At 42.0% G+C, this 13,260-nt stretch overlaps 1 long non-coding RNA gene across 1 annotated transcript; it reads right to left on the reverse strand.

Moving 5' to 3' along the window:
• Window positions 1–4,673: 4,673 nt before the first annotated feature.
• LOC148759042 (uncharacterized) lies at window positions 4,674–7,894 on the reverse strand. Its single transcript, XR_016020617.1, has 3 exons — window positions 6,911–7,894; window positions 6,737–6,797; window positions 4,674–5,010 (listed from the first exon to the last, which is right to left on the reverse strand). It is a non-coding gene; the product is annotated as an uncharacterized LOC148759042 (long non-coding RNA).
• Between the last annotated feature and the right edge of the window lie 5,366 nt (window positions 7,895–13,260).

A 13,260-nucleotide genomic window follows, 5' to 3' on the forward strand; every position in this document is an offset into this window, starting at 1 on the left:
CCCTTTCTGGTTCATGCTTGTTGGAGTATGGGAACCAGGGAGGAAAGGTGAGAAAAGCCTTTGCAGTAGCTCTCTGGGAGGGTCTGGGCTTGAGTAATAATAGGTTGTTATTATATGGGTTACTCTGAACCCTTTTTATGTGAGCATAATGAAGTTATCTTACAGCTGCAGAATTGCCATTTCGGATGAGATTTCCAGAGCTCATGTATTCCAGCTCCCGTCTCCAATAGGAGTAAGCCAAAAACCATCTGAGGGGGGAAAAAAAAATCTACATTTCACCACTTCCTTTAATGAAATAGTTTGGTATTTAACCACCTCATCACCAGAAATATTTTTTGTGCCATTTAACCTGAATTCACCCTGCCACGTTTCATCATGATTTTGCTTATTCTGGGAGATGGAGTGAAAAATTCATTCCACGACAGTAGGAATGTCTGAGTAACCTTAAGGGAAGATGCTTATTCCAACATTATTTTCTCTTTCCTGACAACTTCTAACCCTCTGTTCTTTCATCTAGATTTCAAAGCTTACTCCCTTTAGGAATCTTTCACTGTTGAACCCTTCCTTTCCATAGAAGAGATCAGAACACACAAGCTCAGAGTTTATTTTATCAGGTATTTGTTCTTGTTGACATGCTATTTTGAAAATCCTTTGAGTCCATTTCAGGGTGTAGCACTCAATATTTCCAAGTAGGAGGGATTCTCTTTATTGAAATGACAATGTTGTGAAAGGTGCCTAGGCTTGGGGTAAGAAGTCCTGGATTTGTCACTTACCAGCTGTTACTTGAGGCACATTCCTCAACCTCTGAGATGTTCAGTTTACTCACTTGGTAAACAGAGAAAATGGGGCTTTACCTGATGAGGTCATTGTGAAGATTAATAAAGAAATGTGCTATGTAAAAGTGCTGAAGATAATGGCTTACACTTAATGGATGACCCATAGATACAAATTCATGTTCTTTAAGGGCAGGGCCTATAATTTCTATTTCTGTAGGTTGTTGTTTTTTTTTTTTATAAGGCCTCACTATGCTGCTTTGCCCACAGGGTAAGCTTAATGGGTACTGCTGACTGCCCATCTATTTGATGGCTGAGAATAAGCAAGCTGGACAGGACTTAGGATCATTTTGTGGTATGGTGAGATCTGGAGAAGTCCAATATTGGGGGTCCCATGCCAGTAGGTTGAAGGAGGTGGGGAGGACGGTTCAGTGTGTGTCTGAGCCAAGTGAGGCAAGATCCATGAATTAGGAATTTAGGGGAAATAGAAAAACTGAGGATTTGGTTCTAAAGAGAAGTCTGATGTAGGCATATGTGGAGAGAAAAATGGGCCAGCAATGTTCTCGTGAAAAAAATCTGTCTCTTGTAACTTCACCAGCTCGTAGAGTTCACCTTTGTGCTGCCTTCTCTGTATTTCTGTATCACTTCAACAAGTCCATCTGGTCCTTATCTGTGAGAGGTGGGGCTTCTTTTTACAGGTGTTCAGTTATCTAGAAGGGTGCAGAAGTAATTGCTGCAAAAGTCATTTATTTTTCCCCAGAAAACACAGAATCTTGCCTCCATTTGGTTCCTTAGCCCTTCTTCTGCCCAAAACTGAGACTCATGAGAAGATGCAACCCATGGCTGCATTGACATTCTGGTGCGTGCAGGGGACAAATGTCAGCACTGCTTTAACATGACTCCAGGTGAAGAGGACAGGATTATTGGGGGTTGGGCAACCCACTCCACAAGGGTTCTGTTGAAGGAAATGAGATTTGGGTGGGAAACACTAAGCCTGGCGATTACTGAGGGCCAGGGAGGGGTTTGTTTATAGAGGGTGAGGCTTTCTCTTTTTTTCCCCACTAGGCCCGATGAATGGAAGGATGAGGGGCGGGGAGTGAGATTGTTGGAAGGTCAAGGAAAGGGCCTTCACATACATTCCATAGCTTATTTCTTTGATCAAAGCAAGTGAAGCAGTCTGGCAGCAGCTGCTCATTTATTTTTCTACCGTGAGTGCTTGACTCACAATAGGATACCAGGTGGTAAATAAATGCTTGTGCGTGGTGATATTTGGTTTGTGGAACCACAGATGCAGAAAACTGAGTTAAACACATTTCTCGGTTCACTAACAAGCTGTGCAAGGTCACAGTCTGGTTGTATTTTGGCTATTTATTTTTTCCTTTCATCCCTGATCTTCACTCCCATTTCCCTTCTGTGTCCTTCCTCATTTTCTACTCCCCCCACCAGCTGCCAATCACTGACTCACAAACGACAGTCTCTAATGCTGGGACAGTACTCCGTACTCGTGCGCCTATGGACTGTAAGGGCTTCTCTGGGCATAGGCCCAGCAGGGGGGATTGCTGGCATAAATTATATCAACACTTAATTTTCACTAAATACTCCCTGGTTGCTTTCCAGAATGGCTGTGCCAGTTTAATGCTGCTCCAGAAATACACAGACAATTCTATTCCCCTGAATCTTCTCCATCACTTGATATTACCCAGTTTTCAAATCATTATAAATTGGATGTGTAGAAAGTAGTAAATCATTGTTTTAAATTTGTATTTCTCTGATTTCTAGGTCTTTCTGGAAATATGTACCTCATCTCATACTTGGTATCTAGTCTCTAAATTGTCTATTACATGTTTTGCTCACTTTTCCTTTGGGTTTCTAATCTTTTTCATGTTGATTTGCAAGAGTTTCTTGTATATGTTAGACATATAATATAGGCACTATAATTTTTTGTGTGTGTTTTTCTTATCCAGTTTTGGAATCAAGGTTATACTTATTAACCAAATAAAGTGATTGACATTTTAATTTCTATAATGGTTATTCATTAATGCAAGTTTTAATTTATTCTTTGCCAGTTTTGGCACTTTATAAATTCATTATAATGTGTCTAGGTATGGATTCCCCCACTTAACTATGTTGTATATCACTCCATAATTTTTAATTCTACTTCTCTACTCCATATCTTAACTTTCATTTTTTGTTTCTTTTTAAGAAAAAAGTTAAAATTTATATAGTGTTTATTTATTTATTCTTAAGTAACATAAGTCTCAGTGTTTTCATGTATTTCTCTTCTTACTGGAATACTTCTTTCAAGAGAATATTAAAAGAGGTTTACATATGCCTGAGATATCATTAATTTGCCCCAAAATTTAACAATGGCTTAATTGGTACTAAAGTTCTAGGTTGAAGGTTCTTGTCTTTCAACACTGAGGAATTATTCTCTTGGCCAACACCCATTGTTGACATTAAGAATTTTTGTTCTTTTCAGAGGATCTATACTTTCTCTCTGGCAACTTTTAGAATTGTTATTTCTGTTTTTGGTTGCTTGAAACACACATTTATTTCCTTTATCTTTTGAGCCCTCATGGCATGACAGCAAAGTAATAAAAACTGGTATAACCTTCCCACAATGAAGAGAATATGGAGAGGGTCTTCAGAGGATAAGCGACTGTGTGATATGTGTATTGTTGGAAGTAGGAGAACTGGGGGCTGATGAAGTGAGGTAGACAGAGGAAGATGCTGTGAAGAATATATCCAGTGCGGACAGCTGTCAAGAATGATTTTTCTTCCAGAATCCTGGAAGATCTCAGTACTCAAGAACTTTAGATTTGATGGCAGGCAAGAGGGAGATAGATATGGGTTCACAGCAACCCTCTACTTCTTCACCCAAAGGTCATGGGAAGGATTGTTCTTCTCTAAAGAAATTGAGCAAGCCATTCTTAGTGTCGGAGCTAATTAATGCCACATCTGGGCTCCATTTCTACTCACCCTGAAATGGAACCCAGTAGTCACCAATGCCTGTTGTGTACACCAAGTTCACTGTCAACCATGCTAATCCCCCCAGTGACTAGGTATTTGAGGGAATTTTGATACATAAAAAGAAACTGTGAAATAGAGAAATGACCAAATAGGAAAACAAGAGATGATTCAGGGTAAATGAGGAGCTTGAAAGAAATGAATTTGTATCCTCATAGACATTTATGAAGACTCCACATCAATGAAATAAGAAAATGCTAACTAAAAAGTGGGAGGATAGATTGAGGAAAAAAGAAAAGAAAAAAGACAGAGTATAACATGATCAACAAAACCATAACATTTAGAATAACCCAGGGGCTCAACATCCAACTGACAGGAGATCTACAAAGAAAAATATGTGAGAAAGAATTACAAAGAAACATTATCAGAGAATGTCCCAGAGTTGAAGGATACAAAAGTTTAGAAAAGACAGCAAATGCAACATTTACAAATTTAGAACACTAATAAGTACTACAGGTCTAATGAGAGCTCAGTACAGATTTTTCAGTTGAAGAAACTCTAACTTCTTCACATTTATGAAGACATCATAAGCACAGAAAGGTTAGGTCAATTTACCAAGATCACACAAGTGGTAAGTAGTAGGTTAGCAACTAGGACCCAGCCAGACTGACTTCCGAGCCTGAACTCTTATTCCTTATCACATGTTGTTTCTTCTTATAACTTATCTTAAAGGGATTAAATATTTCTACTGGGAAAATAAAAATAGCAGTATGTTCCATGTGTTCTAACCACTCATTTATTAGAGTCAGAATGCCAAAAAAAAAAAAAAAAAAAAGGCTATGTAAAATTTCTAAATTAAGAAATAACTTTATAGAAATCAAGACACAGTTCCTAGAGAAATGAAAGTAACCACCAGGAAAGAAGATTTAAAGAGTGAAAGGTGATTTAGTTGAGGGAGAAGGTATAGGGAGGGAGAAGAGGGAAGCAAGAGATTGTTTCTTTGCATTTAAAGTCTTCTTCACCTTAAAAAAAAACTATGGGAACTGAAAATTTTTAAATTTCTTTTCTGCGTAGTTTTTTTTAAATGGTAAATGAGCTCGTTTGGAAGATAAACCAAACAAGTGATTACAGCAATGTGCAAAGGCACAGAAGAGGGAAAAGTTCCCGGCTTGGTGGGGAACAGTGTGGTTGAGAGTGACTGGCCCGTAAGGTGCTTGAGGGTTGGTAGGAGCAGCTGGAGATGACTCTGGAACAGTAGACGAGGGCAAGGCTGTGGAAAACATCGAATGCCACGTTAAGAAGTTTGGAATTTCCTGTGCTGGCAACGGGGAACTATGAAAACTTCTGAGCAGCGTGATTCCGTCTGTGTTTTAGAAGGCTCATCCTTATGGCAATATAAAGTAGAGTTTGGAGCGTAGGGACAACAGGAAGCAGGAGGGCAGAGAAGAGGCAGTTACAATTTAGGAGAGACGTATGGGCCTGAATTGAGGCTTTCAACTGAACTGTGAGGAAACTGAAGTTCCAGAACTGTGGCTGGAATCAAAAATCTTCCTGTCACCTTCACAGTCTGCTGTCCAGCACCCTCCTGTTGGCTGGGGCCGGGTGGGGGTGGGGCTGCTCAGGGACACACTGATGGGGCAGTGGGTGGATGGCATCAGATGAGCTAAGTGCAATCACCCCTCTCTTCCTCATTCGGGAGCCACGAGGAGCCCATGCCTGGGCGGCGTCTCATTTCAGCTTTTTAGACCTTACTATAAACTATTTTTTGGCCACTTTGCAAGACATGTTTTAGTTTTTAGTATAAGATTTTTACCAACTTCTCCCCACCTCCCCTACACACCCTTTAATGATTCCCTTGGTTTTTATAAGTAGTTTTCCAGTTTTTTCCTCCTGCTTTGCCAGCTCATCTAAGAAGTAGGATTTTTTTCCCCTCCTTTTATTATTAGTATTTTTAAAATAATAAAATGGAAAAAATGAATGTAAACTTTTGGCCTCCTGCTTTCTAGGTTCACACCCACTGGTGTCCTCTCTCTGAGGCTTATTAACATTCCACCCTGCTGGGTGTGTGTGTCTCTGTGACCAGGAACCGTCGGGTAGCATTAGCTCTGTCTCTCCTGTTACCATGAGTTCCTCTCTGCCTTCTTACCTATTTCCATCCCTACCTTTCTCCTGTCCTCTGGTTGCCAAGCAACATAGCTTAGGGGCAAGAGAGGCTGGCTGGCAATGCCCCCTGAAAAACCATTGATTGTTGTTTCTCCCTCCTGTAGCAACCTCCTAGCTGGGAGTTGGGCAACTTGCTGAAGGTCAAAGGCAGCCTTGCATAGCTGTGGCATTCTCCCCACCAGGCTGAACCTGACTCTGAGGGGAAATACTTGAAGTCAGGGAATGAGGTAAAGTAGGGCTGTTAGTTTTCCCTTCACACCCAAGAGGCAGTGTGGCTCTTGCCTTCTGGCAGGAGAGGGTCAAAGTTGAGCTGAACAAGTCTTTGTGCATTTTAGGAATGTGAATTTCATTTCCCTCTCCGCCTCTCCTCCCACTGACTGTGCTTGAGATTGAGATTTGACACTGCAACAATGACAAGTTCACTTGTCAGCAGAGGTTGATTTGGGGGTTGGAGATCTGCTTCCTTACTACCCTGTGACTCATCCTACAGTGACTAGCAGCATAGGCATCACCAAGGGGCTTGTTATAAATGCAATGCCCAGTCCCGCCCCAGACCCGCTGGGCCAGAGTCTGCATTTTGGCCAGGTAATTTTTATACACATTAAATTCGAGAATCACTGATTAAATGCTCTACTGTCCCCTTGATTAGAATGAGAGCATGTGGCTGACAGCAGGACTCATGTGTTCCAGAGACTTCTGCCTTTCCCCTACCCAGGGGTGAATCATAGAGCCACTGCCCTCCATGGACTTATGGAGAAAGGGGTGTGCAAATGCAGAGACTGTCTCAGCCTGATAGGAGCCCCTTCCCCTTTCTCCATCAATCCTTACCTTACCTAGGTGTGGGACCAGGCATGTGCAGAGACGTTATCTCACCTTACATATCCTGGCACAATCCTATGGGATAACAAAGCAGGGTTATTAATCAAATTTTAAACAATGAATCTCAATTTTATTGATGAGAAAATGACAATCGTGTTCAAGTTCACAGAGCTTGGAACTGGACTTACCATTGTGATTGCTGAATACTCACTTTCCACCTTCCTTCTGTATGTGACCTAGGCTACGGCTTCCAGGCCTTTTCAACATGAAGCTCAGAAAAGTTAAGTATTATGAAAAGAAAAAGCAATCAGAAACATAATGTTGGGTTTGGGGTGAGTCACAAATTCCACCACGTAGGGATGAAACTAAGGACATTTTCCTGAGCCACTGCAAATGATTCCAGTAGTTCAGAGGCCCTTTTGAACAAGAGGTGACATGGATTGAGTTTCAAAGAAAAGAATGTCGAAAGAAATCTTCCAGATGAGAATGGTCTCCAGATGTGAACATGGCTGTTCCAGATGTGTGGAAGCATGGGGTGGGGGAAACGAGGGAGTGAGATGCCTCACATGTCTGCAAATGAAATGGAAAAACAGCTCTCAGCCACAGGGGAAAGTAGGGCAAGGGGAAGAGAAATGAAATGAGAGAAACAGAATCCAAGTTAAACTCTTCAATGTGGGGCCAGGCTAACTGGAAGGAATAATTCCCACGTGGACTGACATTTTAAATATGCGGTCCGCATAGAGGCCACACCTCAAACCATGTTGCTGGCAAGAACACTCGGAAGGTATAGTGCCTGCAGGAACTCACTTTCCTCCTTAGATCTGAGGGGATCTGATTCAGCTCCTTAGAGGAGTTTCCCAACGCAGAACGGTGAAGCCCGGCAAGCAGGCAGGACAGGCTTTGTTGGGTCCTACTCAAGGGGAAAAGAGAAGTGAGGCCAGAAATGCGGAAGCAGAAGAAGCCAGGAAACTGCACAGGCCTTTCTTTCTTCAGCTTCTGAATCAGCAACTCCTTCTTTCGGGGATCACCTGGTTTGTTCCTTTGCGATGGTTAGGAAGTCCCATATTTCTCAGATGAGTAAATCTGAAACCACAGAAAACTGAGGTCTGGTAGCCAAGTGATCATGGTTTGTCACATCCCTAAAAATCTGAGCCATCGTCAAACTCCTGGCTGCATGGAATAAAACCCCTTTATTCCCCTCTCCTGGCATCTTCACCTTCTCCAGGAAGATCTGCCAAATTACTGCTCCAGGCCAATATCTCCTGACCGCCTCACTTTCCCAAACCTTCGTCTTCTTCCAATTTCCATGTCACTGTATGTCCCCGACCCCCAATTTCATGTCACTCTAGATATATGATTTTTATTCCTTTACTTCTATATTTTTCAGCAACACGAATAACTCCCTCTTCACTGGTCGCACTAAGGGATCATATTCCAACAAAATGAGTAAATTAAAGTTACTAATTATTTATATTATTAAAACATGGGCGCATGTAACAACGCCTACGTACTGATTTTCTCTCTCTCTCTCTCTCTCTCTCTCTCTCTCTCTCTCTCTCTCTCTCTGTCTGTCTTTCTCACACACACACACACACACACCACACACACACACACACACACACGACACACAGGCATAATCTCTGGCTAATATGCTAATAATACAATTAATAATTACTGTCTACCTTCTGCTTTCATTTGTGGGACCTAATCTCCCCCTGTGATCTGCAGCCCAACACATTTCTCAAAGCCCACACCAGTCAGAAGGTTATCCAGTTAGAAGATACTAGATCATTGCAAGGGGAACCCAGGATCAGTGCATCCTCGGTACACAGATATACGTCATTACTCTGGGAATCAAGTACCAGGAAGTACAGTAGTATCATGTTCATGATCACGACCATCATCACTATCGGCTAATTCTGAGTTCTTTACTTCCTTTTGTTTTCATCTAATTAGAGCTGAATTCTCAAGCTACTGATTAAGTTTGATTCTAAGCAAATTTTGATATTCCAATTAGTACATAATTCAGTTTTATAAAATTGATTCTGTCCTGGCTCACTAGAATGTACATTGTGGGGGCCGAGGCCCAGAAAGCAGTTTCCAGGCTCTCGGCCTCACATGGAAAGGTGCTGGCTTGGTTATTAGATGGCCATCCACTGTGGCTGGGTGGCCATCAGCTGTTACCGGTTAGCCATTAGCCACTGATATAACTGCCATGGCTACGCTGGCAAGGGGGTTGGTTGGTGGATTGGCGGAGAAGCGGACAGCGGATTGTGGCTAGCAAGGGCAGATTGTGGCTAGCAAGTGCAGTTAGCAAGCAGATTGTGGATTACGGATCGTGTTGATCCTACTTCCTGTGTCTCGACGGGCCGCCAGCGAGTCGAGGTACAGGAAGACCCCTTGTCGGGGTACTGGCCAATGTTGGCTTTTGTGTCTCGACCAGCCGCCATCGAGAATATAGTGGTATGACTCCCCTATTTGTGGCTCCGTTGTTGTTCCTTTTCGGTCTCACCATATCCTGCATTCTTGTGCGTTCTTGTGCGGGGAGCGGGAGCTGAGACCCTGCACGACACACATCTTTAAATTTTTATACTTGAACCCATTAGAATTGGTTTAGAGCTTAGGAAAATAAGTTAAACCTAGTTCAGTGTGTGGTTCAGGAAACATATGCACTTCCTTCTGGCTTTTAACTGCAAACTTGGTGTATATCATTACTCTGAATTGGATAGACTTCTGTTTGGCAATTGTGGTGGCAACGGTCTATTATTTTGTTCTTTTCAGTTGGTTGTATTCATCATTTTTAAAAGACTCCAGAGAGCCTGATGTTACCCGAAGCTTACCTTGCCCGAAAATGCTGCACTGTGGGCCTTGAATCATTGCATTCTGCACAAGCATCAGGATTATAAAGATTCTCCTCTGCCTTCTATTTCTAGGCTTTTCCCACATATCCTAGCTGAGTCACACATCTGCTCTAGGAGAGATGATGTTTTGATTCACTTGCTTCCCTGGTTCCAGCAAGCCTTTCCGGAGAGAAGGGAAACGGCTTTTCTCCTATCACAATTCAGGTCCCTGCTGGAGAGAAGATACCAGCCCTGTGCTCTCCAGGTCATTACACCACAGCAGTGACCAAAGCTCAAAACCCAGCCCTTGTTTTTGGATTCCAAAGTGTGTAATTTCATTTGGAATGTTCCTTTCTGTTGACGTGTCCTCTACCTTTTTTTTTTTTTTTCCACCTGTCTGATATGTTTAGTTCTACCCTCTTGCGTTTACATGTTAATTCTACTCCTTTGGTTACTTGAGATAGAGAAAATGCCTCAGGAATGAACTATTCTCTATGAATTTATTTTTGTTTGTTTTTTTCATAATATGGCACCTCTTCCTCTAATATTAATCTATTAGATAAAGTCTACCATTTATTGGATGCCTGTGTGCCAAACAATTGGCTTATATTTATCACATTTATTGATATTAACAACCCAATTGACTAGATGGTATTATTCCCATTTTACAGATGAGGAAACTGAGGTTCAAAGAGACTGAATGCCTTGCCCAAGGCCCTGCAGCTAAAAATCAGATTAAACCTGGTCCACCTGACTCCAGAGCCTCTTCTCCAAGAAATTTAGTTCTGATTCAGGTTACCCTAGGAGGCCCACTGTGATTTCAAGCAATTCTCAAATCAATCTATTTGAATTCATTTTATTAATAAAAATTATAATACCTACATGTCTCATAGGTGGTGTAATGAAGTGAAAAAAAGGAGAAAGGCTCACTATATAGCTTGAAAGGTTGGAAATCACCCCCTGCACACTGAAAGGAAGATTTCGGGTTAAAAACTAGATGTTTCCCTCAGAATGACTTTTGCCGTAGGTGTGTGAACCTGCCACCACCCTTTTCATTTGGTGGATTGACTTAGCTCTGCGGCTGAACCTGATTGAGGAGATTCCTTCCAGATTTATGACTCAGCTCTTGGAGATGCTGGTCGGCCCTGAGTGATGGAACAAAGAGCTGGAATAATCAGAGTGAGATAAAACAGGATCAAGGACTTGATGCTCATTTTATCAAACACTTGAAAGTACAGACACTCATTCTAGAACTTGGAACAAGATAGTATTTCTATTTAAAAAATGTAGAAACCCTGTCCCCTCAAGTTTATTTTCTTGTGTGTACCCCCTGACACCCTCAACAACAGCCTCTCTTGGCCACCAGAAGACAAGCTTATGTAAGTATAGAGTAGAAACATGGTCAAGGGTAGATTCATACCCTCATCCTGCCTCCTTCCATAGAGCACTTGAGGCACGTAAGCAGAAGTGTGAGGCACCAGTAGTGACATTTTTTTCCCAATGGTGACAACTGTTATCTTTGCTGTGTGCTCCTGGAGCTCGCTAGACAATTCTGAGGGGACCAAACTAGTCCTCTGACCGAAGCCTGAAAGTTGAAAGTCACAGTATAACTGTAGTCTTATCACCAGAAATGGTGTTTCTGGAGCTTGCACAGGAAACTCTTCTTATGGCATCAAGAAGACTATTGAATCCAAAAGACTGTGGAGAAACGGGCTTAATTGCTGAGCCCTCAGGAAAAATAAAACTTTTAGAAAAGTGCCCTTTTATCATTTATTAACTGCGAATAAAGGAGACAAGTCCATACCTTTCCCAGGACCTCCTTCCTGGACATTTTTGCCAATGATGGGGTTGGTATTAGGGGAGGAAGACCAAAGCCTCTTGTCCCTCAGGTTATATGTGATGTTTCTCAGGAAATGTGAGCAACCATCTTGGAATCTTTATCATTATGTATAAATTGCCTTACTGGAAAAATAAAATGATAGCTCTGTGGGGAGTCTTTCATAGGATTTCTTGGCCTAGTCATCTTACCCCTAATTTGCAGAGATGAAAATAAAAACCAAGAGAGGTCACTAGTTGAAGAACAGGCCATCAGCAGAACACACTGAGAGCTCAGCCTTCTTCAGCCTGGCCTGTATAACGAAGCCATGGGTTCAGCACATGAGCTTTGTTGGCATTCCTAGGCCTCAATATGTGCCCTCACTGCAATGGGCACACATAATTAGTGGTGGTGGGGTTGGGGGAGCAAGTCTAGCTGCTGTTGAATTAGCTGCAAATTCAAGGTCACCTAGGTTCCTTACTTATTAATGATCATCCAGCAACAATATTGAGCATCCATATGTCACGTACCGCATTGGACATCAAGGGGAGGAAGCAGGGGCTGTGACATTTCAACATTTAACTTGTCCAGAATACAGGGCAGGCACAATCTTGTACTTTTCCTTGGGGGGAGTGGTCAATAAATAAATGAACATGAAGCCAGTAGAGAATGACATAGAGCATGTTATCAAAATGGCAAAGAAAAGAGCATGAAAGGAGTGTTAAAGGGAATGGATGTCCATCTACTGGCAGTGCAGTCGGGCCAAGGTTTGAAGGAAAGATGGACAAAGACTGGTTCAGAGAGTGGGGGAGGCCATAGGGAAATGTTATTGCTAAGGCAAAGGGGTGGAAATCTTCAAGGTGAATGGAGGACTGGGTAAGATACAAACTGTCCTAGAGCCGTAAGGCCATGTCATACTGAAGCAGGTGACAATGGGGTTAAAGGAAGGTGTGGGAGTGGGAAAGTAAGGAGCTGTCTTCAGGTCCTGATTCAGACATGAAATGGTCTTTGAAGCTCGTGATTCTAAGCAGCTGCCTGTGGTATCACTCAACATAGAAAACAATTGAAACCAAAGAAATCCCTAAGAAGAAAGCTCTAATAGTCTAGCAGTGAGAAGCTTATAAGATGAACTAGTGTGGATACATTTGGAGCGGAGAAAATGATCTCAAAGCAAGAAGTAAAACAGAGGAACAATTAGCAGGACTTAGAAAAAAAAAGTTATGGGATTGGAAGAGTGACATAGAATGCATATTTTTGTTGAATCTTAGAAGTTTTGAGCTGGAAGAACCCTAGTTCAATATCCAATATCCCTATTTTACAAATAAGGAAACCAAGGCTTAGTCAGGTCAGTAGGAATGTTATACATACAGACATTCACACGGGCCAGTGAAATTCGATTAGGCTTGTATTTTTTTTTTTTTTTTTTTTTTTTTAGAGAATCACAAATATATTTTAGGCTTCAGACACAGAAACTTCTGTCATATAATTGGGAGATCAGAGGAAACAGAATGTTGGGTTTAAGTTCATGACTTCTACATGCTGATTCCAGAAACTTGACCCCTGATGAGCCCGATGCCAGGAGATCTTTGGTGGACAGAGAGTTGCACTGGAGCCAATATGGATGGAGAAACTCAAGTCATCAAAAAACCTTTGGAAAACATGGTAGTTAGAGAATTGGCGGGATCCTGGAGCTACTCTCTGATCTTGTGGGCTCCAAGATCTGGGAATGGTTTGAGTGACTGGATCTTTTCCAGGGTGCCCCCTTCTGGTCTGGGTCACCCGTCTCACGCCCAGACTCTTGTCAGCTTCACACACTGTGATTATCGGTGACGCTTCAGCCAGCACCAACTCTCCATACCACATTATATGTTAAAAAATAAAA

This window comes from Rhinolophus sinicus, chromosome 1 (assembly GCF_057876585.1).
Source record: "Rhinolophus sinicus isolate RSI-liver-muscle chromosome 1, RSI-T2T, whole genome shotgun sequence".
Taxonomy (NCBI): Eukaryota; Metazoa; Chordata; class Mammalia; order Chiroptera; family Rhinolophidae; genus Rhinolophus; species Rhinolophus sinicus.